This window comes from Pristiophorus japonicus, chromosome 19, assembly GCF_044704955.1.
Source record: "Pristiophorus japonicus isolate sPriJap1 chromosome 19, sPriJap1.hap1, whole genome shotgun sequence".
NCBI classification, from domain to species: Eukaryota; Metazoa; Chordata; class Chondrichthyes; family Pristiophoridae; genus Pristiophorus; species Pristiophorus japonicus.
This window is the reverse complement of record NC_091995.1, coordinates 78,566,936-78,593,614: the sequence shown is the minus strand read 5'-3', so window position 1 is coordinate 78,593,614 and position 26,679 is coordinate 78,566,936. Positions and strand designations below refer to the sequence as shown.

The 26,679-nt window shown below is 50.4% G+C and overlaps 1 protein-coding gene across 2 annotated transcripts in view; it reads right to left on the bottom strand.

Annotated features, from left to right (window-relative positions):
- The window catches only part of LOC139229979 (suppressor of cytokine signaling 1-like), a 63,410-nt gene extending 37,916 nt beyond the window's left edge, over positions 1–25,494 (bottom strand). For both annotated transcript variants that reach the window (XM_070861677.1, XM_070861676.1), the window contains exon 1: positions 25,169–25,494. The gene's annotated coding sequence lies outside the window, so the exon portion shown is untranslated. The remainder of the gene's footprint in view (positions 1–25,168) is intronic.
- Positions 25,495–26,679: the final 1,185 nt, after the last annotated feature.

The window sequence follows — 26,679 nt, the reverse complement described above, 5'->3', positions numbered from 1 at the left end:
CACCCCAACCTGCATGATCAGGTAGAGAGCAGGCGGCAGCAACAAAATGTAAACGATGGTCGCGCCACTGTGTCACGGGAAATTGATCTGAATGACCCTGTGTATGTGCTAAACTATGGACATGGTCCCAAGTGGATCGCGGGCACGGTGATAGCTAAAGAAAGGAGTAGGGTGTTTGTAGTCAAACGAGACAATGGACAAATTTGCAGAAAGCACCTGGACCAAACGAGGCTGCGGTTCACACACTGCCCTGAACAACCCACAGCAGACACCGCCTTTTTCGAGCCCACAACACACACCTAAAGGATCAACGACACCACCCTGGACCAGGAAATTGAACCCATCACGCCCAACCCATCAAGGCCAGGCTCACCCAGCAACCCTGCAGGGCCAACAACACGGCAGCCCAGCGAGGGCACAGCCAACACACCAGAACTGACATTTGTACCGAGGCGGTCCACCAGGGAAAGAAAGGCACCCGACCGCCTCACCTTGTAAATAGTTTTCACTTTGACTTTGTGGGGGAGTGATGTGTATCTGTTCCGCCACCAGGGAACGCATCCCCTGTAGTCCCAAGGGATCCCAGCATCCCTTGGGAGCACTGTATATAAGCCAGCCCCTAAGGCCCGTTCCTCACTCTGGAGTGTCTTAATAAAGACTAAGGTCACTGTTACTTTAACCTCCCTGTGTGCAGTCTCATCTGTGTTAGGAACACAATAATGGTTGTGGAGAGAGAGACTTGTGGCACTTTGGGCTCCTTCAGAGCAAACACCTCACAGTAAGTGGGCGGCAGGCTGTATTTCGGAGGGAGCCTCACCAGGAAAAGATACAGTTAACAAGACATTCGGACTAAACTTGGAATCGTTACTTTTTTTGCCTATTGAAAACGTAACATTGAGTCAGAAACACAAAGCCAAAGTCTGGAATGAAAGAAAATCATCATACGGAGCGGATGAAGGACACAGTTATATGTGCTGATAAAAAAAGGAAAGACTTGCATTTATATAGTGCCTTTCACGACCACCAGACATCTCAAAGTGCTTTACAGCCAACGAAGTACTTTTGGAGTGCAGTCACTGTTGTAATGTGGGAAATGCGGCAGCCAATTTGCGCACAGCAAGCTCCCACAAACAGCAATGTGATAATGAACCAGATCATCTGTTTTTGTTATGGTGATTGAGGGATACATATTGGCCAGGATACCGACCGGGGATAGCACCTCTGCTCTTCTTCGAAATCGTGCCATGGGATCTCTTAAGTCCACCCCGAGAGAGCAAACGGGGCCTCGGTTTAACGTCTCATCTGAAAGACGGCACCTCTGACAGTGCAGCACTCCCTCAGCACTGCACTGGAGCGTCAGCCTGGATTTTAGTGCTCAAGTCCCTGGAATGGGACTTGAACCCACAACCTTCTGACTCCGAGGCGAGAGTGCTGCCCACTGAGCCACGGCTGAGAGTGTGTTTAAGTAAGGGCAGTGCACCGGCTCGAAAGGCACGGCTGCCCCAGCATGCACAGGGAACTGAGCCTGGTTGCTGCTCGCCGACATGGCAGGGTACGCCACTGGGCGAACGTGGAGCTTTTCTTATCTTCATTGGGCCTGGCACTAAACCTTCACCCTCACCCCCATGCAGAGGTCATTCTGTCTACTGTGAATGAGGAGTGACGAATGTGTGATCTCCAGGGGCTCAGGGCGTAGGTTGGCCCTCTACTCATTGGAATTCAAATGAGAGGTGATCTTATCGAAACGTATAAGATTATGAGGGGGCTTGACAAGGTGGATGCAGAGAGGCTGTTTCCACTGATGGAGGAGACTAGAACTAGAGGGCATGATCTTAGAATAAGGGGTCACTGAGATGAGGAGAAATTTCTTCTCTCAGAGGAAATCTGTGGAATTCGCTACCTCAGAGAGCTGTGGAAGCTGGGTCATTGAATAAATTTAAGAGAGAGATAGATAGTTCCTTAACCGATAAGGGAATAAGAGGTTATGGGGAGTGGGCAGGGAAGTGGACCCGAGTCCATGATCAGGTCAACCAAGTTCGTATTAAATGGAGGAGCAGGCTCGAGGGGCCTTATGGCCTACTCCTGCTCCTATTTCTTATAGAAACATAGAAACATAGAAAATAGGTTCAGGAGTAGGCCATCCAGCCCTTCGAGCTGTCCAATAGATCTAAAATCTATCCAATGAACTGGCATCAACAACTCTCTGCAGTGGGGAATTCCAAAGGTTAACAACTCTCTGAGTGAAGAAGTTTCTCCTCATCTCAGTCCTAAATGGCTTGCCCCTTATCCTAAGACTATGTCCCCTGGTTCTGGACTTCCCCAACATCGGGAACATTCTTCCTGCATCTTATATGCACCAGCTAGTATGGTACTGAGGATTACAGAGCAGGAAGTGTTCGCCCAGAGTGTGTTACGATGGCTGCTCTCATTCAGAATCACTGTATAGTCACTGCAAGAGAAAGAGTGCCCTGGGCTGTGAGTATCGGAACAGGAGTGGACCATTCAGCCCCTCGGGCCTGTTCCGCCATTCAATTAGATCATGGCTGATCTGCGACCTCAACTCCGTTTACCCGCCCTTGCCTAACAAGAATCTAACAATCTCACTCTTGAAAGCTCAATCGTGGCAGCGAATTCTAGGTTTCCAAGATCTTTTGTGGGGGAAAATTGCTTCCTGATTTCACTTGTGAATGGCCTGGGTCCAATACAAAGACGGTGTCCCCTTGTTCTGGATTCCATCCCCAGCGAAAATAGCTTCTCTGTATCTACACTGTAGAATCCTTTTAACAGTTTAAACACCTCGATGAGACCACCCCTCAATCTACAATACTCAATGCAATGTTAACAAATCTATGCAACCCGTCCGCCTGATTTAACCCGGTAAGCCCCGGATTCATTGAGGGAGGCCTCCTGTTCATAATCGGCATCCAGCGACCATTGCTGGAAAGTGTGAGAGGACCTCAGGCAGAAAGGGACAGGTCGGCTGTGATCCCCTTCCCCCCCACCGTCCCCCCGCCCACTCTCCCACACAAGGATCAATGAGCCTGCTGACACTCACAATCCGGAACAATGAACCGTAGGAACCAGATCGGTCCATGTTTTCATGTTATTTACTCGTTCGAGGGATGTGGGCATCACCAGCATTGTCCATCCCTAATTGCCCTCGAGAAGGAGGTGGTGAGCCGCCATTTCAGAGGGCAGTTAAGAATCAACCACATTGCTGTGGGTCTGGAGTCACAGATCATCATAGGCGGTCCCTCGAGTCATAGAAACATAGAAAATAGGTGCAGGAGTAGGCCGTTCAGCATTTCGAACCTGCACCACCATTCAATCTGATCATGGCTGATCATGCAACTTCAGTAACCCATTCCTGCTTTCTCTCCATACCCCTTGATTCCTTTAGCCATAAGGGCCACTCCCTTTTGAATATGACTTGCTTCCATGCCAAAAAGTTCACAGGTTTTTCAATGAAGGATCTAATATTCCAGGTCCCGAACTACATGTTGAAGGGTGGAAGATGCTGAGGCATGGATTTTTTTTAACGTGTGGTGGCCGTTGCACACCAGCCACCACACGGGCTTGACAGAGCTAGGTCTTGGTCCGGTGACAAGGATTAACAAAGACGACTGGAGACCAGCTCTGCTGACCAGATAGGCCAAGGGTAAGGGCGGCAGATTTCCTTCCCTAAAAGGATATTAGTGAACCAAATGGGTTTTTACAACAATCTCTGATCACCGTAGACCAGAGAACCAAACGATCAACAAAGCAGATTCTGCAATGGGCCTCGTTTCTATTTAAAATAAAACACCTAAAAAGAGACACTCCGAAAACCTCGTTGCACGAACTCCATTTGGAATTGTAGATGTCATCCGTTGTGTGACGGACACAGCGACGCAGACCTCCCAGACTCGGCATTCCTGAAAGGAAACATGCCAAGGGCTCGCAGGGCTCCTGGAAAAGTCTGCAGAGAAGCCACACAAGTAAGTGTGGGAAAAAAAACCTTCTGCGTTTGTCTCACTGCCATCTCATCGATAGTTCCAGTAAATCCACTGATAGACAGTTAGTGTTTGGCCTTTCATGAACCAGCTAATCTCCCTATCTCTCCTCTAGGCCAAGAGTTACGACACTCTCACAACACAGACGCTGAATGTGGGAAATTAGGTGCACACAGAACAAAGAAGACACAATGTCCTTTGCTAAGAAAAGCAACATTGGCGACCTTGGACCGTGTAGCAAAAGGACTCAAGGACGATGCTTCAATCTTGAACAAGTTGTGTTTTTCACCGGGGGGGGCGGGCGGCAGGGGGAGACATGCTGCTAGCTTACAAAGATTGTGGGACTTGGTCACAGTTCTGGTCACCACATTACAGGAAAGATGTGATTGCACTGGAGAGGGTAGAGAGGAGATTTACAAAGATGTTGCCAGGACTGGAGCATTTTAGCCAGGAAGAAAGATTGGATAGGGCTGGGGTTGTTTTCTTTGGAACAGAGGAGGCTGAGAGGAGACCTTATTGAGGTGTATAAAATTATGAGGGGCCCAGATAGAGTGGATAGGAAGGACCTATTTCTCTTAGCAGAGCAGTAACAACCAGGGGGCGTAGATTTAAAGTAATCAGTGGGAGGTTTAGAGGGGAGTTGAGGGGAAATGTCTTCACCCAGAGGGTGGTGGGGGTCTGGAACTCACTGCCTGAAAGGGTGGTAGAGGCAGAAACCCTCACCACATTTTAAAAATGCTTGGATGTGCACTTGAAGTGCCCCTACAGGGCTACGGACCAAGAGCTGGAAAGTGGGATTAGGCTGGATGGCTCTTTGTCGGCCGGTGCGGACACGATGGGCCAAAATAGCCTCTTTCTGTGCTATAAATTTCCCTGATTCTATGACATCTGCCCAGCAGCTTCCATTCGAACACCTACCACTCACACGGAGTCAGTCTGTGCGCTTTTTAAAATGCAATGTGTTTCAAATTAACGTCAGTGTCAATTTGCATTTATATAGTGCCTTTGATGTCCTTGGGAAGTCGCAAAGTGCCTTACAAGAGAATTAAATACTGTTGAACTGCAGTCACTGCTGCAATGTGGATAAATGCTGCAGCCAACTTATGCACAGCAAGCTCCCACAAGCAGCAATGAGATCATTTGCAGTTAATCGGTTTTAGTGGTGCTGGTTGAGGGATAAATCCTGGCCAGGACATCAGGAAAACACCCTTCGCTTCTTCAAATAGCACCGTGGGATCTTTTACATCAGCAGGCAGGGCCTTGGTTTAACATTCCATCTGAATGCAGCACTCCCTCAGTACTGCGCTTAAGTAGGTGCTCAAGAGCTGGAGCCCTCCGACTGAGAGATGAGACATCAGAACTTAAGAAATAGGAGCAGGAGTAGGCCATATGACCCCTCGAGCCTGCTCCGCCATTCAATGCGATCATGGCTGATCCGATCATGGACTCAGGTCCACTTCCCTGCCCACTCCCCATAACCCCTTAATCCCTTATCGGTTAAGAAGACAAAGTGGCAATTAAGCGTTCACACTGGAACAGCGGTAGTCAAAAGATACTCCAGCACTGTTTTACGTCAAACACATCCCAGCATGCCTCACGTTTTTTCCCGCAAAGGTTCGCTGTCTCTCTGGTGAAGTTACTGTAATATAGATAGCTCCAGCCAGTGGACTACTGTGGTAATGCAGCCATTGTTTACCAGAATAAAGAGGGAACGGGTCACCTGACGGGTTGTACAGAAGACATCACAGTTACTGATTCAAGTAGGAGTGAGCTTGTTAGGGCTGGGCTGTGCTGTCAGTCCCACTTACACTACAGAGTCGATTCCACAACACCAGCACTCACAGAAAGTCAAGTGCAGCTCCCCACCCCCCCCACCACCATGCAGTTCAAAGGTCGCAATTGCAGCTCGCCTGTCGCCAATGCCTGGGGTGGGTTCATCCAGGCCGTAAGAAACTCTGTTCCCACGGCTGGGAAAAGGCAGTGTTGCCCACACAGTGCGGCATGCAAATGAGCTGCCAAACCCGCTCTCCCACCTCATTGGCAGCCGCGGCTCAGTGGGCAGCACCCTCGCCTCCGAGTCAGAAAGTTGTGGGTGCAAATCCCACTCCAAGGGCTTGAGCGTATAAATCTAGGCTGACGCTCCCAGTGCAATGCTGAGGGAGTGCTGCACTGTCGGAGGTGCCGTCTTTCAGATGAGATGTTAAACCGAGGCCCCGTCTGCTCTCTCAGGTGGACGTCAAAGATCCCACGGCACTATGTCGAAGAAGAGCAGGGGAGTTCTCCCTGGGGTACTGGCCAACATATATCTCTCAATCAACTTTAAAAAAAAAGATTATCTGGACATTATCACATTGCGTTTGTGGGAGCTCGCTGTGCGCAAATTGGCTGCCGGGTTTCCTACATTACAACAGTGACTACACTCCAAAAAGTGCTTCATCGGCTGTAAAGCGCTTTGGGGCGTCCGGTGGTCGTGAAAGGCGCTAAATGAATGTAAGCCTTTCTTTCTTTCATTCATTCACAGTGCAGCTTTCCACCCTCCAACCCTTCTCTTTCACAAGCCGCGCACAAAAATCGATGTTCTGCAATCTCCGAGGTCTGAATTACAAGGACTCACAAGCCCGGCGGGCAGTTCGAGAGCTCAGGACTATTCTTAGAATTAATTGAAGCTGCAGGTCTGTTATTTGTGGTGGTAATTTGGGTCAGAGTCACTGCTGTGAGGCCCACATGCTTACAGTTTGCGCTGTGGCCTCACACCCACTCACATTTAGACTGAGTCAGCCCGAGGCACTCTTTACAAAGAGGATCCTAATTGTCCCTTTGAAGTTTCCCATAGTTTGGCACCAGTCTGAGCTCCCGTGGACCTATAAGTTAATGTGGGACTTTGCATTTTGCCCAATGATCAATAATCTGGGGTAAAATCTCCGCCGCGTTTAGATGCTCTTCGCTCCACATGTGACACGGTTTGTAGTGGTTTATTGTTTGAACTGAAAAAGAAAAGCACAGCTCTCCTTGCACACAGAGGCTGTGGCTAATGCTGCTGAACAGAGTCCCAGCCATCAAAGGACTGCGAGCCACCTCTCAATCTGGGGCTCGGTACAAGGACAGCGATCCAAGACAACATGGCCACCCAGAATCCGCCCTTGCTCCTTCCCATTTCAGGCTCAGCCCACGTCCCCAGAGCTGGAAGGAGTTGGCTCCAACACCTCTTCCAAAACCAGTCCTTTAACCCTCCACCCCATCCCTCTCCAGCCAATGGTTTCCCCGCCTCCCCCCCCCTAAATATAGCATGAACTCAGTGACAGGCTCCAGCCCCACCAACGCAGCGTCTATCATAAGACAAAGCTGCCTCATTTTCATGAACAACAGGAGGAGCCGGGTTCTCAACTCGGATTCAGAAGGCTGTGGTTACGAACCACACTGCAGGATTGAGCACACACAGTAGGGGCCGGGGTGGGCCGGGGGAGGGAGTGCGGTGGGAGGGGAATGTCCTCTGAGCTGCTCCTGTATGCGCTGCCGTAACTTCACCATGGAAACCCCGCTTGTGTCAATTTCCCACTGCAAGCCCAGTGTCACAATGGCACTGGTGTGTGAGCCGCTCCAAACAAACTCGCGGCCAAACTCGTTAACGGAGCCAACCTTCGGATGAAATTACGGTCCACATCTGCCTGTCCCTACCCTTCGTAAACTTACAGTCATCGAAAACTCGGCTGCCCGTATTCTAACTCGCACCAAGTCCCACTCACCCATCACCCCCCTGTGCTCGCTGACATTGGCTTCCGGTCAAGCAACGCCTCGATTGCAAAATTCTCATCCTGGTTTACAAATCCCTCCATGGCCCTCGCCCCTCCCCTTCCCACAACCCTCCAAGATGTCTGCATTCTTATAATTCTGCCCTCTTTCGCATCCCTGATTATAACTGCTCAACCATCGGTGACCGTGCCTTCAGTTGCCTGGGCCCTAAGCTCTGGAGCTCCCTCCCTAAACCTCTCTGCCTCTTTACCTCTCTTTCCTCCTTTAAGACACTCCTTAAAACCTACCTCTTTGACCTACCCTAATTTCTTCTTGTGTGGCTCGGTGTCAAATCTATATTTTTGGTCTTATGACACTCTTTTGCAGCGCCTTGGGACTTTAAAGGCACTATATAAATACAAGTTGTTGTTGTTGTCCCTGTTAATGATAAAGATCCCACGGCACAGGTTGGAGAGCAAGGAGTCCTCCCAGTGCTCTGGACAACATTTCTCCCTCAACCAACACCACAGTATCAGATCATCTCCTTCATACTGTTTTCAGGCTGCTGTATTGCCGGACATAAGGACAGTCACTGCACTTTCTCGAACAAAGTTATTCATCATGTGAAACGTTACAAAATGGGAGTAAATAAGGAGCACGTTTCCACTGGCAGGAGGGTGGGTCACCAGGGGACACGGGTTTAAGATAATCAGAAGAACCAAGGGCGCGGAGAATATTTTTTATGCAGCGAGTTGCTGTGATGTGGAGCACGCTGCCTGAAAGGGTGGTGGAGACAGATTCAAAAGTCATTTTCAAAAGGGAATTGGATGTACACTTGAAAAGGAAAAACTTGCAGGGCTATGGGGAAAGAGCAGGAGGGTGGGGCTGATTGGATGGCTCTTTCTGATCACCCCAAGTGGCCTCCTTCTATGATTCGACAAGATTTGTGAAAGGGAAATCATGCTTGACAAATCTTCTGGAATTTTTTGAGGATGTTTCCAGTAGAGTGGACAAGGGAGAACCAGCTGATGTGGTATATTTGGACTTTCAGAAGGCTTTCGACAAGGTCCTACACAAGAGATTAATGTGCAAAGTTAAAGCACATGGGATTGGGGGTAGTGTGCTGACATGGATTGAGAACTGGTTGTCAGACAGGAAGCAAAGAGTAGGAGTAAATGGGTACTTTTCAGAATGGCAGGCAGTGACTAGTGGGGTACCGCAAGGTTCTGTGCTGGGGCCCCAGCTGTTTACACTGTACATTAATGATTTAGACGAGGGGATTAAATGTAGTATCTCCAAATTTGCGGATGACACTAAGTTGGGTGGCAGTGTGAGCTGCGAGGAGGATGCTATGAGGCTGCAGAGCGACTTGGATAGGTTAGGTGAGTGGGCAAATGCATGGCAGATGAAGTATAATGTGGATAAATGTGAGGTTATCCACTTTGGTGGTAAAAACAGAGAGACAGATTATTATCTGAATGGTGACAGATTAGGAAAAGGGGAGGTGCAAAGAGACCTGGGTGTCATGGTACATCAGTCATTGAAGGTTGGCATGCAGGTACAGCAGGCGGTTAAGAAAGCAAATGGCATGTTGGCCTTCATAGCGAGGGGATTTGAGTACAGGGGCAGGGAGATGTTGCTACAGTTGTACAGGGCCTTGGTGAGGCCACACCTGGAGTATCGTGTACAGTTTTGGTCTCCTAACCTGAGGAAGGACATTCTTGCTATTGAGGGAGTGCAGCGAAGGTTCACCAGACTGATTCCCGGGATGGCGGGACTGACTTTTCAAGAAAGACTGGATCAACTGGGCTTGTATTCACTGGAGTTCAGAAGAATGAGAGGGGACCTCATAGAAACGTTTAAAATTCTGACGGGGTTAGACAGGTTAGATGCAGGAAGAATGTTCCCAATGTTGGGGAAGTCCAGAACCAGAGGACACAGTCTAAGGATAAGGGGTAAGCCATTTAGGACCGAGATGAGGAGAAATTTCTTCACCCAGAGAGTGGTGAACCTGTGGAATTCTCTACCACAGAAAGTTGTTGAGGCCAATTCACTAAATATATTCAAAAAGGAGTTAGATGAAGTCCTTACTACTAGGGGGATCAAGGGGTATGGTGAGAAAGCAGGAATGGGGTACTGAAGTTGCATGTTCAGCCATGAACTCATTGAATGGCGGTGCAGGCTAGAAGGGCCGAATGGCCTACTTCTGCACCCAATTTCTATGTTTCTATAAACGCAAATATAGGAGTAGAGGTTCATCTTGGACTGCAGTACAAATCGGGAGATATCACGATGGGCCGCTTGTTATACCCATCCCAATGTTGAGGCCACATAAATACTGTGGATACAAGAGCAGGTCAGAAACTGGGTATTCTGTGATAAGTGTCTCACCTCCTGACTCCCCAAAGACATTCCACAAGTCAGGAGTGTGATGAAATACTCTCCACTTGCCTGGATGAGTGCAGCTCCAACAACACTCAAGAAGCTCGACATCATCCAGGACAAAGCAGCCCACTTGATCGGCACCCCGTCCACCACCTTCAACACTCACTCCCTCCACCACCGGCGCACCATGGCTGCAGTGTGTACCATCTACAAGATGCACTGCAGCAACTCGCCAAGGCTTCTTCGGCAGCACCTCCCAAACCCGCGACCTCTACCGCCTAGAAGGACAAGGGCAGCAGACGCATGGGAACACCACCACCTCCACGTTCCCCTCCAGGTCACACACCGTTCTGACATGGAAATATATCGGCCATTCTCGTCATCGTCTCTGGGTCAAACTCCCTCCCGAACAGCACTGTGGGAGCACCTTCACCACACGGGACTGCAGCGGTTCAAGACGGCGGCTCACCACCACCTTCTCAAGGTGCAATTAGGGATGGGCAATAAATGCTGGCCTTGCCAGCGACGCCCACATCCCAGGAACGAATAAACAAAAGAATTGCCTATCGGGCAGGAAGTATGATGGGTGATTGACGTGCTGCAGCCCAAAACAGACTTCTATCCACAGGGTGGTTACGGGGCGGCTCAGAAACAATTTAGTTCTATTTAGTTTTCAATCTGAACCAGGAGGAGGAGGGAAGGCACTGAGAAGAGGCTCAAACACTTCTGAACAGGGAAAGAGGAGGGAACGATCACGGTGTGAATCAGTACCTTCAAGGAAGGTGGCAGGGTGGGGGGAGGGGGGGGAATCCAGGAGGGAGATGGCGGAGCAGAACAAGAAGTTACAGGCCTTTTCCACATGCAAAGGTCTGGTTTAAAACAGCTTGCCTTCCTGGATTGGTTCCACTTTGTTCCGCAACAACGGGAACTCCTAATCATATCGGGAATTGGCCTCAACGACTTGTTCCTCAGCCAAAACAGTGGGGTTTTGCATATACGGGAATTAACTTAATTTTCTGATTGACTGAGCGTTGGACCTGTTCAAAATGAACTGAAGCTTAAATGTATTTTGACGCATTTTCTGGTACATTGTGAGGGGTTTGCTAGTGTGTTTTGACATATTACTAGAGTGTATTATGGCTGCCTCACTGAGATGCTGTATAATGGCGGCCCTGGGTCTGATACAGCATGATGTACTCCTGTAATTCATTAGCTAAGCCCCCTTGGTGATGCTCACAGGTCTGGAGCACGGTTGGGATGTTTAGCTGCTAGGATGGGTCTGTGGTTAACGTGGACTGTCCCTTTAAGGCCAGTGCGCCAATCCTTCCTGAGGAGAAGCGGTCTAAATAGGTACATCTTTTTGGAAGGTAATTGGTGAGGGAATCTTTTGCAAATTGGGCAGCTGTGTGTAAATCCAGTGAGGTCAGATCACCAAGAGCAGAAAAACCAACAAGACATGACTGGCTTTCTTTCCCCCTTTTTTAAAAAAAACTGTGGCTCAGTGGCCAGCACACTCGCCTCATGAGTCAGAAGGTTGTGGATTCAAGTCCCACTCCAGGGACCTAAGCACATACATCTAGGCTGACACTCCCAGTGCAATGCTGAGGGAGTGCTGCACTGTCGGAGGTGCCGTCTTTCAGATGAGACATTAAACCGAGGCTCCGGTGGACATAAAGGATCCCATAGCACTATTGGGAAGAATCAGCCATGATCATATTGAATGGCGGTGCAGACTCGAATGGCCTACTTCTGCTCCTATTTTCTATGTTTCTAAGAGCAAGGGAGTTATCCCCGGTGCCCTGGCCAATATTTATCCCTCAATCAACACAACAAACAACAGATTATCTGGATCATTATCACATTGCTGTTTGTGGGAGCTTGCTGTGCACAAATTGGCTGTCGTTTGTCCTACATTACAACAGTGGCTACGCTCCAAAAGTACTTCATTGGCTGTAAAGTGCTTTGGGATGCCCAGTGGTCGTGAAAGGCGCTATATAAATGCAAGTCTTTCTTTCTTAAATACATAGATAACTCTGGACGAAGGACAGATCACCTGTAGCATTGCTCAAGGTAGTCTGGGTCTGGAGCAGATATGTAGCTGCTAAGATGGATCTGTCCCTTTAAGGCCATTTCTCAAATATTCCCTGAGGGGTTTGGGGTTTAAATGAGAAAATTCAGGCGATAGCTGATTATAAACTGAGGTTAGACAGCAATTGTAGACATTGGAAATTGTCGGCTGCAGGTCAAATCGACTCAGCAGCAAGTATCTGCCTTTTTTTAAACTTTTTGTTCAGCATCTATAAAAATGTGCAAATAACATATGCCAGATGGATCGATTGAGCGAACTTTTGCATGAGAACACAGTGCATTTTGCACACTATTTGCCAGGAAACAAGAGTTTGCCATCAGAGAGCTGATCTGCCTGTGATCACCTGCCTGGAACCTCCCTATCTAGCGCAATCTTTATGTGCCCCAGTGTTTTGCTGATAGTACTGTCGTCATTGCTCCTCTGACGTTCCCCCTCTTTCTTTCCCAGTTTCCGCCTCTTGAAGATGCTGACTGGTTAGATGTGCTTTTGAAAGCACCAGGGACCATCCAGTACTTCCCGAAAGTCTTATTTCTTCATGTGTTAGCTTCCATCATTGTCAGGTCCTCCACCTCTCTGGTCCAAGTGACAGCCAAGAGAGTCAAATGGCACACCACTAACACCACCAATAACACATCACAAACTGTAACACACAGTTATAGGTTATCACAATCCCTAACACACAGTTACAGGGTACCACAATCCCCAACACACAGTTACAGCTGTCTCACAATCCCCAACACACAGTTACAGGATACCACAATCCCCAACACACAGTTACAGGTGTCTCACAATCCCCAACACACAGTTACAGGGTATCACAATCCCCAACACACAGTTACAGGGTATCACAATCCCCAACACACAGTTACAGGGTATTACAATCCCCAACACAGAGTTACAGGGTATTACAATCCACAACACACAGTGACAGGGTATTACAATCCCCAACACATAGTGACAGGATATCACTATCCCCAACACACAGTTACAGGGTATTACAATCCCCAACACACAGTTACAGGGTATCACAATCCCCAACACACAGTTACAGGGTATTACAATCCCCAACACACAGTTACAGGGTATCACAATCCCCAACACACAGTTACAGGTGTCTCACAATCCCCAACACACAGTTACAGGTGTCTCACAATCCCCAACACACAGTTACAGGGTATCACAATCCCCAACACACAGTTACAGGATATCACAATCCCCAACACACAGTTACAGGGTATTACAATCCCCAACACACAGTGACAGGGTATCACTATCCCCAACACACAGTTACAGGATATCACGACTATTTTAGATAGAACTTTAAATCAAATACCTCCTTTTAGTAAAGGCACTAGAACCCTCAAATTTCCAAATCAACTAAGAATCTTCCCAAATCAAATTAAAATTTGGTTGCCGGGGGTGATGATGCACTCCAATCACTCCGCGCCCACCTCTCGCAGAAGGCCGCGAGCGTACCGGTGGACACCGCGTGCTCCATCTCCAGGGACACCCTGGCTCGGATGTAACCGCGGAAGAGAGGCAGGCAGTCGGGCCGAACGACCCCCTCGACTGCCTGCTGCCTGGACCGGTTAGTGGCCACCTTGGCCATGCCCAGGAGCGGTCCTACGAGGAGGCCTTCTGACCTGCCCGCTCCCCTCCGCACAGGGTGCTCAAAGATCAGGAGCATGGACAGTGTATCATAAACTGTAATGCATTGATGCAAATGTATTAAAACATTGAAACTGCAGTGTGTGCAGTTAATGGGGACTGCATGAAAGGAATCTCCCTTTCCGGTTTTATTCTGCAGGATTACCGAGTACCTCAGAGAAAGCTCTTGTACACTTAGGCATTGCATAGAATTTACAGCACAGAAACAGGCCCTGCGGCCCAACTGGCCTATGCCGATGTTTATGCCTCATACGAGCCTCCTCCCACCTTACTTCATCTAACCCAATCAACATATTCTTCTCACCCTTTCTCCCTCATGTACTTATCTAGCTTTCCCTTAAAGTAATAAGGACATAAGAATTAGGAGCAGGAGTCGGCCATTTGGCCCCTCGAGCCTGCACCGCCATTCAATGAGATCATGGCTGATCTGATCACGGACTCAGCTCCACTTCCCCGCCCGCTCCCCATAATCCTTCACTCCCCTGTCACTCAAAAATCTGTCTATCTCCGCCTTAAATATATTCATTGACCCAGCCTCCACAGCTCTCTGGGACAGATCTATGCAATTCGCCTCAACTACTTCCTGTGGTAGCGAGTTTGACATTCTCACCACTCTTCCTTACTGGTGACTACCTTATATTTGTGGCCCCTAGTTTTGCACTCCCCCACAAGTGGCAACATCTTATACATGTCTACCCTATCAAGCCCCTTCATAAGTTTAAAGACCTCGATCAGGTCACCTCACAGCATGGACTTTCACTTTCACAGTGAGGGAGGACGCAAGCACTGCTGGATTGGTGCCATTAACAGCCAGCTAATAAATTCTGTTGGGGTATGGTAGCAAAGTGGTTATGATACTGGATGAATAATTCAGAGAATGTAAATTCAAATCCCACCTTGGTCATTTGAATTCAGTTTGGAAAAACAAATCTGGGATTAAAACGCTGGCACCAGTAATACTTCAACCCCTTGTCATTCAATGGTATTAATTACATTGCCCCATTCCATCAGACTTTACGTCTCAGCCAAACCCAGTTCTCCTGGGTCAGGACATCACACACAGTGAAAGTTACCAAATGCAATCTACCAACTTGGCTCAACCAGGTTTCCAACCCGGTAAAACAATCAGCTGAAGACCTTCATCAGTTACCAAGCTCAGCTTCCCAGCCCCCCTCACCACCCAACCCTCCCCCCCCCACCCCACCAACTCCCCCAACCACCCCACCAAATCCCCCCACTCCACCAAACCCTCCCAACCCACCCACCAAACCCCCCCACCCACCCCACCAAACCCCCCCAACCACCCAACCAAATCCCCCCAACCTCCTCCACCCCACCAAGCACCCCCACTCCACCAAACCCTCCCAACCCCCCCCACCAAACCCCCCCCACCCACCCCACCAAACCCCCCCAACCACCCAACCAAATCCCCCCAACCCCCCCCACCACACCAAGCACCCCCACTCCACCAGAACCCTCCCAACACCCCCACCAAACCCCCCCCACCCACCCCACCAAACCCCCCCAACCACCCAACCAAATCCCCCCAACCCCCCCCACCCCACCAAGCACCCCCACTCCACCAAACCCTCTCAACCCCCCCCACCAAACCCCCCCCACCCACCCCACCAAACCCCCCCAACCACCCAACCAAATCCCCCCAACCCCCCCCACCCCACCAAGCACCCCCACTCCACCAAACCCTCTCAACCCCCCCCCCACCAAATCCCCCCAACCCTCCCACCCCACCAAACACCCCCACTCCACCAAACTCTCTCAACCCCCCCACCAAACCATCCCCATCCACCCCACCAAACGCCCCCAACCCCCCCCACCAAATCCCCCCCCAACCCCCCCAGCCCACCAAACCCCCCACCCCACCAAACCCCCACAACCCCCCCACCCCACCCACTAAACCCCCCAACCCCCCCACCCCCACCCACCCCACCATACCCCCCCCACTCACCATACCAACCCCAACCCCCCCACCAAACACCCAATCCCCCAACCCCCCCCACCCCCCAACCCCACACCCCCACCCCACCAACCCCCCCTAACCCTACCCCCCCCCAAACCCTACCAACCCCCCCCCAACCCTACCTCCCCAACCCCCCCCACCCTACCAACCCCCTCCCAACCCCCCCACACCCCTCCAACCCACCAAACCCCCCAACTCCACCGACCCCCCAAACCCCCACCAACCCCCCCAACACCCCCTCACCACTCCCCTACCCGCTAACCCAGCACCCCACTCCCACACACCACCGCCCCCCCACCCTCAAACCCCCCCCACTGCCCCCCCAATCCCCCTACCCCCCCGTCCCCCAGCCCCCCCCACCCCCCCAAACCCCCCTCCTCACCCCACTCCCCCACCCCCCCAAAAAACAGGAAGCATCCCCAAAAACATTCAAATTGTCTTCCTTGACATCCTAATTCGAATCGTGGGATGCGCGAGCTAGAGGTCAGTAAACAATAATAAATACAAACAGAAAAGCCTGGAAATACTCCGCAGGTCAGGCAGCCTTTGTGCAGAGAGTCAATGTTTCAGGCCGATGACCTTTCGTCAGAAGGTTCAGGTCCTACTCTCCTCTCTGGTCCAAGTGACAGGCAAGATAGACAAATAACACACCGCAACAAGTGCATCGCAAACTGCTCCAGTTCTAACAAAAGTTCACCGACCTGAAACATTAACTCTGTTTCTCTCTCCACAGACCTGCCGAGTGTTCTCCAGCATTTTCTATTGTTAATTTCAGATTTTCAGCTTTTATCCGGGATACTTTTCCCTGCTCTGTTTGTCTAGACTATTTATATCCTGGACGACGTGTCCCGGCTTAAATATTGCTACAAGAACGTGACTATTTATCTTGCCATTCTGCTCAACACAATGCAGTTCATCAAAACCAAGACAGTAACAGAGAGATCGTTCGTTAGTTACCCGTCAATCCACCCTGATTTCTGGCCCCTGGTGATGGCCCTCAAGGAGAAAGAACAGCTTTATTTTCTCTGACTAGGAGGTTGCTTTGCCAGTTCTCAGAGTGCGAAAATGAAATATATTTCTTATTCTAATAATGGATTTTTTTTCTCAAAGTGAGGGATGTCGGTACTGGGACGTGGAATCGTTTCTGCTTTTTGCCCGCTAGTGCCAATATTTGTTTTGAACAGTTTCACCACTTGTCTCTTGAACGTGCCAACTTGTGCCGTGGTACATTTCCACCAGCAGTCCTCTGATACTTCACCCAAGTGACTTTATATATGTGTGTGTGTGATTGTGTCTAGATAATGTGTATCAGCATGGAGGATGTAATAATTGGGCCCACTTCTGACATCCACACATGAGCACTTGCACAAAAAACATAAGAAATAGGAGCAGGAGTCGGCCATTTGGCCCCTCGAACCTGCTCCGCCATTCAATAAGATTGTGGCTGATCTGATCTTGGCCTCAACTCCACTTCCCTGCCTGCTCCCCATAACCCTTGACTCTCTTATCGTTCAAAAATCTGTCTCCACCTTAAGCCTCCACAGCTCTCTGGGGTAGACAATTCCAAAGAGTCACGATCCTCAGAGAAGAAATTCCTCCTCATCCTTGTTTTAAATGGGCGACCCCTTATTCTAGACTCCCCCACGAGGGGAAACATCCTCCCTGCATCTACCTTGTCAAGCCCCCTCAGAATCTTATGGCCCAGAAATCCTGGCCTCCGGAGTGTGTACGGACCCGGGAAGGCATCGCAAAAGCCAGTTTTCAGCGCACAATGCACATGCGCTGAAAACCGAGTTTTCCGATTCGTCAAGCTGGAGCTGGAGCTCGACAGATCCAACGCATCTCGGGAGCGAGGACACTCACATGGGCAAGATTGCGGTATTTACCCATATCTTACCCAGCGGATGTCCTAAAAACTCTTGCGCCTGATAAAAAGCAGGTTCATAGCCCACTTTTACAGGCGTAAGAGTTTTAAAACACACAAAATCATAACAAAATAAAATTTTAATAACACATTTTATTGTTAAAAACCGTGCCCCCTATGGTAAGTTTATTTTAAACCAGAATGAAAAACACTTTTTTTTTTTAATCGGAATTTTTCTTTCTAAGACATTTATTAACTTTAATTTCAATTAATGTTATTTATGTGAGGTGTGTTTTTTATCTTTTATTATGTGTTTAGTGTGTTTTTTTTTCTTATTAATAGCAATGAGAACTGGTAGATACGGAGTTCCCATTGCTATTAATGAGAATGCTGTGGAATACTGTACCTGATTGGTCGAGCAGTCACATGTGACTGCACCGTGTGCGTGGGAACCTGGAGGACGGGTGCGCGCCGCGCAGCGCGGGAAGAGAAGGCCTCCCCACCGGAATCCCACGCTCCTCCCGGACTACCAGGGTAAATTCGTTAAAATTCTCTGGTCGGGCGTATTCGTCCGAAGGAAGCCTCCGACCAGAATTTCAGGGCCAAATATGTTTCAATAAGGTCACCTCTCATTTCTTCGAAACAGTGAGTATAGGCCCAACCTGCTCAACCTTTCTTCGTAGGACAACCCCTTCATCTCAGGAATCCCAGCAGGGATCACTGGAGAGCAGTCAGGAACAGCAACGCTGGCGGGTTTCCTCACTGCCGGAGCCCCTCCCCCAATAACCCCAAAACTTCTTAGGACAGCTGTAGAGACCCTACTGCCACAGTAGTGGGGAGGCCCCAACCTGCAAAAGACCATCAGCGGTAGGTCGGGGCCATAAAAGGAGCGGTGAGCGGCGGCCATGGACAGCATGGTGGCATACCACGGCAAGGTACAGCGCGAGGGCGATGGCAGCGAAGAGTGATGTCATCAAGGTGCAGGTCGGTGATTGGAGCGTGGGCAGGTACAGCAGGAGCGGCGAGGTCGGGGCGAAGGATGTGCGCACTAGGTCCGTGCAGCAGAGCTGGTCTCCAGACATCTTGGGTAATCCTTGCCACTGGACCAAGACCGAGCTCGGTCAAGCCCGTGTGGTGGTTGGTGTGCAACGGCCACCCCACGTTAAGAAAATCCACGCACAGTCATCTTCCACCCATCAGGATGTAGTTCGGGACCTGGAATATTAGGTCCTTCATTGAAACACCTGTGAACTCATCCCTTTTTGGCGTGGAAGCAAGTCATCCTCGATACGAGGGACTGCCTATGATGATGACTGCCACACAGCCTGAAATCAAACGTTCACACCAGCTTTCAGGAATGATACCCAGGATCGTCTAATCTGGCAGCATTAAGTGATCCCAGGTCAGGTTCAGCTCTGTTGGCTGAGGACCCTTTCAGTCATGTTCCCCTGCCAGGATATCCTTTACACATCAAAGTTAGAACCAGAGATTAACTTTGCCATGCTTTTACTGGTGTTAAATTGTGCCTTGTGGGATATAGGGCTGGAGAAGATTGCAAGCCAGGGGAGGATCTGAAGACACAGATGAGGATAAGGGTTATGGATGAGGATAAGGATCTGCAAATGGTGGACAGGGATGACAGGGTACATGGGATTTCCTGCAAACATGGATACCAGCAGAGGAATTCTGGATAGACTGGAGTTTGTGCAAGGTAGAGCTAAAGGATGAGGAAGGAGAAGGTAAGGGAGTCATGGGGAAGGGGAAGATAAGGGAGAAGTGAGGAAAGACACGAGTTGTGTGGTTCCCTTTCATACTGCAGTCATGTGCAAGGGTGTATGAAACACAACAGTCCGGGTCTGTGCATCACCAACCCAGCAATTATCACAGCATGGGCCCATGGAGAAATGATACTCATGGGTTAACGCGAGAGGCTAATTGTAACACTTGTATTTCTCCAATACGTGGAAAAATATTGGATGCGTTGCTTTGTCTACACCCCCTTGTGGTCAGGCCAGGTCAAAATGCAGCAAACAATCAGGAAAAAGCAGGAAAGCAAATGTGCGGTTTACAGGAACGTTGGACCAGTGTTATCTGGCAAGAGACGGTCGTGCCAGTGAGGTGGCTGTATCAACAGTTACAAGCCCAATACCTCTCATACCAGGACCTTGCGATGCCTGTAAACATTCAGGGTAAACATGCTGTGCATCTGCTCCCAACTGAATACACATGTATTTTCATCAGTCCATGATTCCTTGGGTTCCTGGAACTTGGGCATGTTTCCATTACAGGCGCAGCTGATGGAGGGAGACCCACATGTTTGGGCCTGGCTGCCCTCTGGTCAAAAAATCATCTGTGGAGCCCCAGCTCCGGTGCCTGATCTGTTTTGCATGAGCCGTTCTCAGCTTAGCCGATCGTAGGGGTGCTGCAATCTTCGTGGTGTGAACCTGCACTGTGTGGCAGAGAGCAGTCAGCCAAGGCTCCCAGTGTAGTGACCCCCTACCAGAAGGCCCCTGGTGGGTGGACAACATCCCCTGTGTCAAATAGCCTGACTACACTTACAGTGCAGGTTCAGATATGAAGACTCATCACTGGGACAATACCCGTGGGCTATCTGTACACTAGCTCAGAGCAGCGCCTTCAGAAGAAAGAAGAAACGCCAGATACATCAGCATATACTGAGCAGAGGAACCACAGAGCCCAGGTACCTGATCAGAGGCGGACTTAGGAACAAAATAGAGAGATGTATAATGAGCATGAGCCATTTTACTCTACCGGCCAAAGTCACTGTGGCTCAACTTCCTTCAAACATTCTTAACAAAGAAGTCCTGTTCCTGTACCCTAACCCTGAATCCTTTTTGAACAACAACTTATATTTATAAAGCAACTGCAACATTGGAAAATATCTCAAGGCATTCATAGAAGCATTATAAAACAACATCTGACACCCAGCCACATAAGGAGATATTAGAGCAGATGACATCAAGGGGTATGGGGAATAAGCGGGAATATGGTGTTCAGATAGAGGATCAGCCATGATCATACCGAATGGCAGTGTAGGCTCGAAGGGCCAAATGGCCTACCACTGCTCCTATTTTCTATGTTTCTATAGGTACAAAAATGACCAAAATCTTGGTCAAAGAGTTCGGTTCTAAGGAGCGTCTTAAAGGAGTAGAGAGGCGGAGAGGTTTAGGCAGGGAGTTCCAGAACTTGGGGCCCAGGCAATAGAAGGCTCGGCCACTAATGGTGGGGCGATTAAAATCGGGGATGCTCAAGGGGGCAGAGTTAGAAGAGCGGAGATATCTCGGAGTGTTTTGGGGCTGGAGGAGATTACACAGATAGGGAGGGGGGGGGGAGGTCATGGAGGGATTTCACAAAATATTGATTAAATGGCTTTAGAACCCTTTACATCCATCCCAAGCACGTTGCTGCTGCAGGCCAGCACATAGTATCCCATGGTAAAACCAGCCAGGGGGTTCAAACACACAGACACAGAATGTCAATGACTGGGGAGGTCGTTTCTTCCTTCTGAATTTTCTCAAGCAACTTTTTAACTCTGTTAACCGTTGGTGGAATCTCAAAAGAGGGCAGTCCACACAGCTTCAGGGTGTAGGACAAAAACTTTCAACCCAAGGAACCCAGACCCCAGGGGTCGGTGAGGGCATCAAGATTCTCTGGGTTTTTTTTTCCTATATCTGTTGATTTACTGCACGCGTTTCCCGTTACTGCTTTCTGATTACAATCATTTTCGGTAGCACAATTTGCCTTTGGGACTTTTGAAAGTTAAGACAAGGGCTGGGGTCCCTGGGAACGTGTCAATATTTGCAGGGGGTTCCTTTAGAAAAGTGCCATTGTTGGCAGAGGGCTCTGAGAAGCATGTGTCAATGGTTAGAGAGGATTCCAAGGGAGAGTGTCAGTATTTATAGGGGGTCCCAAGAGTGTGTCAGTATTTACAGGGGTCCCAGGAGTGTGTCAGTATTTACAGGAGGTCCCCAGGAGTGTGTCAGTATTTACAGGAGGTCCCCAGGAGTGTGTCAGTATTTACAGGGGGCCCCTGGGAGTGTGTCAGTATTTACAGGGGGTCCCTGGGAGTGTGTCAGTATTTACAGGAGGTCCTCAGGAGTGTGTCAGTATTTACAGGGGGTCCCTGGGAGTGTGTCAGTATTTACAGGAGGTCCTCAGGAGTGTGTCAGTATTTACAGGGGGTCCCCGGGAGTGTGTCAGTATTTACAGGAGGTCCTCAGGAGTATGTCAGTATTTACAGGGGGCCCCTGGGAGTGTGTCAGTATTTACAGGGGGTCCTCAGGAGTGTGTCAGTATTTACAGGGGGTCCCAGGGAGTGTGTCAGTATTTACAGGGGGTCCCAGGGAGTGTGTCAGTATTTACAGGAGGCCCCTGGGAGTGTGTCAGTATTTACAAGGGGTCCCCGGGAGTGTGTCAGTATTTACAGGAGGTCCTCAGGAGTATGTCAGTATTTACAGGGGGCCCCTGGGAGTGTGTCAGTATTTACAGGGGGTCCTCGGGAGGGTGTCAGTATTTACAGGGGGTCCCCGGGAGTGTGTCAGTATTTACAGGGGGTCCCAGGGAATGTGTCAGTATTTACAGGGGGTCCCAGGGAGTGTGTCAGTATTTACAGGGGGTCCCCGGGAGTGTGTCAGTATTTACAGACTGTTTCCGGGAGTGTGTGAGTATTTACAGGGAGTCCCAGGGAATGTGTCAGTATTTACAGGGGGTCCCAGGGAGTGTGTCAGTATTTACAGTGGGTCCCAAGAGTGTGTCAGTATTTACAGGGGTCCCAGGAGTGTGTCAGTATTTACAGGAGGTCCTCAGGAGTGTGTCAGTATTTACAGGGGGCCCCTGGGAGTGTGTCAGTATTTACAGGGGGTCCTCGGGAGTGTGTCAGTATTTACAGGGGGTCCCAGGGAGTGTGTCAGTATTTACAGGGGGTCCTCGGGAGTGTGTCAGTATTTACAGGGGGCCCCTGGGAGTGTGTCAGTATTTACAGGGGGTCCACGGGAGTGTGTCAGTATTTACAGGAGGCCCCTGGAAGTGTGTCAGTATTTACAGGGGGTCCCCGGGAGTGTGTCAGTATTTACAGGAGGTCCTCAGGAGTATGTCAGTATTTACAGGGGGCCCCTGGGAGTGTGTCAGTATTTACAGGGGGTCCTCGGGAGTGTGTCAGTATTTACAGGGGGTCCCCGGGAGTGTGTCAGTATTTACAGGGGGTCCCAGGGAGTGCGTCAGTATTTACTAGGGGTCCCAGGGAGTGTGTCAGTGTTTACAGGGGGTCCCAGGGAGTGTGTCAGTATTTACAGGAGGCCCCTGGGAGTGTGTCAGTATTTACAGGGGATCCCCAGGAGTGTGTCAGTATTTACAGGGGGTCCCAGGAGTGTGTCAGTATTTACAGGAGGTCCTCAGGAGTGTGTCAGTATTTACATGGGATCCCTGGGAGTGTGTCAGTATTTACAGGGGGTCCCAGGAGTATGTCAGTATTTACAGGGGGTCCCCGGGAGTGTGTCAGTATTTACAGGAGGTCCTCAGGAGTGTGTCAGTATTTACAGGGGGTCCCCGGGAGTGTGTCAGTATTTACAGGAGGTCCTCAGGAGTATGTCAGTATTTACAGGGGGCCCCTGGGAGTGTGTCAGTATTTACAGGGGGTCCTCGGGAGTGTGTCAGTATTTACAGGGGGTCCCAGGGAGTGTGTCAGTATTTACAGGGGGTCCTCGGGAGTGTGTCAGTATTTACAGGGGGCCCCTGGGAGTGTGTCAGTATTTACAGGGGGTCCACGGGAGTGTGTCAGTATTTACAGGGGGTCACAGGGAGTGTGTCAGTATTTACAGGGGGTCCCAGGAAGTGTGTCAGTATTTACAGGAGGCCCCTGGAAGTGTGTCAGTATTTACAGGGGGTCCCCGGGAGTGTGTCAGTATTTACAGGAGGTCCTCAGGAGTGTGTCAGTATTTACAGGGGGTCCCCGGGAGTGTGTCAGTATTTACAGGAGGTCCTCAGGAGTATGTCAGTATTTACAGGGGGCCCCTGGGAGTGTGTCAGTATTTACAGGGGGTCCTCGGGAGTGTGTCAGTATTTACAGGGGGTCCCACGGAGTGTGTCAGTATTTACAGGGGGTCCTCGGGAGTGTGTCAGTATTTACAGGGGGCCCCTGGGAGTGTGTCAGTATTTACAGGGGGTCCACGGGAGTGTGTCAGTATTTACAGGGGGTCACAGGGAGTGTGTCAGTATTTACAGGGGGTCCCAGGAAGTGTGTCAGTATTTACAGGAGGCCCCTGGAAGTGTGTCAGTATTTACAGGGGGTCCCCGGGAGTGTGTCAGTATTTACAGGAGGTCCTCAGGAGTATGTCAGTATTTACAGGGGGCCCCTGGGAGTGTGTCAGTATTTACAGGGGGTCCTCGGGAGTGTGTCAGTATTTACAGGGGGTCCCCGGGAGTGTGTCAGTATTTACAGGGGGTCCCAGGGAGTGCGTCAGTATTTACTAGGGGTCCCAGGGAGTGTGTCAGTGTTTACAGGGGGTCCCAGGGAGTGTGTCAGTATTTACAGGAGGCCCCTGGGAGTGTGTCAGTATTTACAGGGGATCCCCAGGAGTGTGTCAGTATTTACAGGGGGTCCCAGGAGTGTGTCAGTATTTACAGGGGGTCCCAGGAGTGTGTCAGTATTTACAGGAGGTCCTCAGGAGTGTGTCAGTATTTACATGGGATCACTGGGAGTGTGTCAGTATTTACAGGGGGTCCCAGGAGTATGTCAGTATTTACAGGGGGTCCCCGGGAGTGTGTCAGTATTTACAGGGGGTCCCCAGGAGTGTGTCAGTATTTACAGGGGGTCCCCGGGAGTGTGTCAGTATTTACAGGGGGTCCCCAGGAGTGTGTCAGTATTTACAGGGGGTCCCGGGGAGAGTGTCAGTATCTGCAGGGTGATATTCATGGATTGCAGTCACACCAGTACAACGAGCGGACCAGCACCCCAGGGGATCTTCTCGGCCAGAAAATCTGTCGCCCGTCCTCGCTATTTTCAGATGCAGCCTGTATCTTGTTTGTCTTTTTGCCAGCTTTTGAAGTTGCATCTCTTCCCCGCCCCCCGCCCATTTAGCTCAGCAGTGCTCTGCAGCCACCTGCAAAAACCCGGACCATTTTGTCTCAGAATAAACAAATGGAAGAGACGGTTGACGAGTTCTGCCAGTGCCATGGGGAGAAGTACGGACTGAGGGGTGCCCAGTTATAACAGTTCAGTGCCAGCAGCTAGCACTGGAACGCTACTTCCAGGAGTGCTGCTAAAACACGGCTCCCCTGAATTCATTTGCTGCAGAAAAGGCAGCACATTAAATTGCAGAATTGGAAAATCATTCAAACACACGATTTGAAAGAGAAAAAAAGACAAGATATTTGAAAGTCAGCAGCAGAAGTTTGCAAACTTTTGTTTGGGGGTGGGAGAGGTTAGAGGTGGAAAGTGTACTCACCCTGCTCACAAACTCATGTTGCTCCTTGCATACCAAAAACAAAAAGTGGTCACACCAAGCCCCCAGCCCCGCGGATGATCTGAGGGATTCAGCGGGAGGGAGGGTCATTCGAGTGCTGGAAGATTTGCGTGCAGATTGGACAGGCGGACGCTGCGCTGGCTGGCGATGTGCGGAGCATTGCCTCCTGTGTGTCCGGACGCCTTGTGCTGTGGCCCCGGCGGCTGGGCTGGGCTGAGCCGAGGGGGGGGGTGAGGAGAGGGGTGGTCCAGCCTCTCCGGACCTGCTTCTGTCTTGTCAGTTTCTGAAGCGCCGCCCGAAATGTCAGTTTCGCAAGTCGTTTGAAGGACCGCCTTCTCTCTCTCTCTCTCTCGCTGTCTCTCTCTCTCTCCTTCACTTCACAGAAACCCCGCTACGCCGAGTCTTTCCAAGAAATTTCAACCTGGTTTCACTTTCACACACGTCACTCACTCGAGTGGCTTTTTTTCTTTGCCCGCTTAAAAAAAAATTAACTCTTCATCATCATCAGGCGCAACAACATCAGTGTCCTCCTCCAGGCTAACATCCCCAGTACTGAAGCACTGACCACACTCGATCAGCTCCGCTGGGCAGGCCACATAGTTCGCGAGACTCCCTAAGCAAATGCTTTGTGCGGAGCTCCGTCACGGCAAACGAGCCAAAGGCGGGCAGCGGAAACATTACGAGGGCACCCTCAAATCCTCCCGGGTAAAGTGCGACATCACCGCTGACACCTGGGAGACCCTGACCGAGGTGGAGGAAGTGCACCCGGGAGGGCGCTGAGCTCTTCGAGTCTCAACGCCGCGAGCGTGAAGAGGCCAAGCGCAGGCAGCGGAAGGAGCACGCGGCAAACCAGCCCCACCCACCCCTTCCCTCGACGAATGTCTGTCCCACCTGTAACAGGGTCTGTGGCTCTCGTATTGGACTGTTCAGCCATCAAAGAACTCACTTTGGGAGTAGAAGCAAGTCCTCCTCAATTCCGAGGGACTGCCTGTGATAATGATGAGGCGGTCCCTCGTATCGAGGATGACTTGCTTCCACGCCAAAAAGGGATGAGTTCACAGGTGTTTCAATGAAGGACCTAATATTCCGGATCCCGAACTACATCGTGAAGCTACAAGGAAGATGCCTGTGCTTGGATTTTTTGAACGTGTGGTGGCTGTTGACAGAGCTAGGCCTTGGTCCAGTGGCAAGGATTAACAAGACTAACTGGAGACCAGCTCTACTGCACAGACCGAGCACGCACTTGTATGGCAGTGTGGGATGGCCCGTGCTGCCCCTGGGCCCTTGCCTCTTCTGGGCCCCAGATTCACGCCTCTCCTGGGCCCTCTACGGACTCTTGTCGCTCCTTCTTGTCGCTCCTTCGCCCCTCCGGCTGTGCCTGCCTGCACTGCAATCAGCGACCTGGCTTCGTAGCCGTCGCCCTCCTGCAGCAGCACGCATTGCTCCCTGCAGTGGTATGCCACCACACGCTGCTCCCTCCAGTGGCCTTGGCC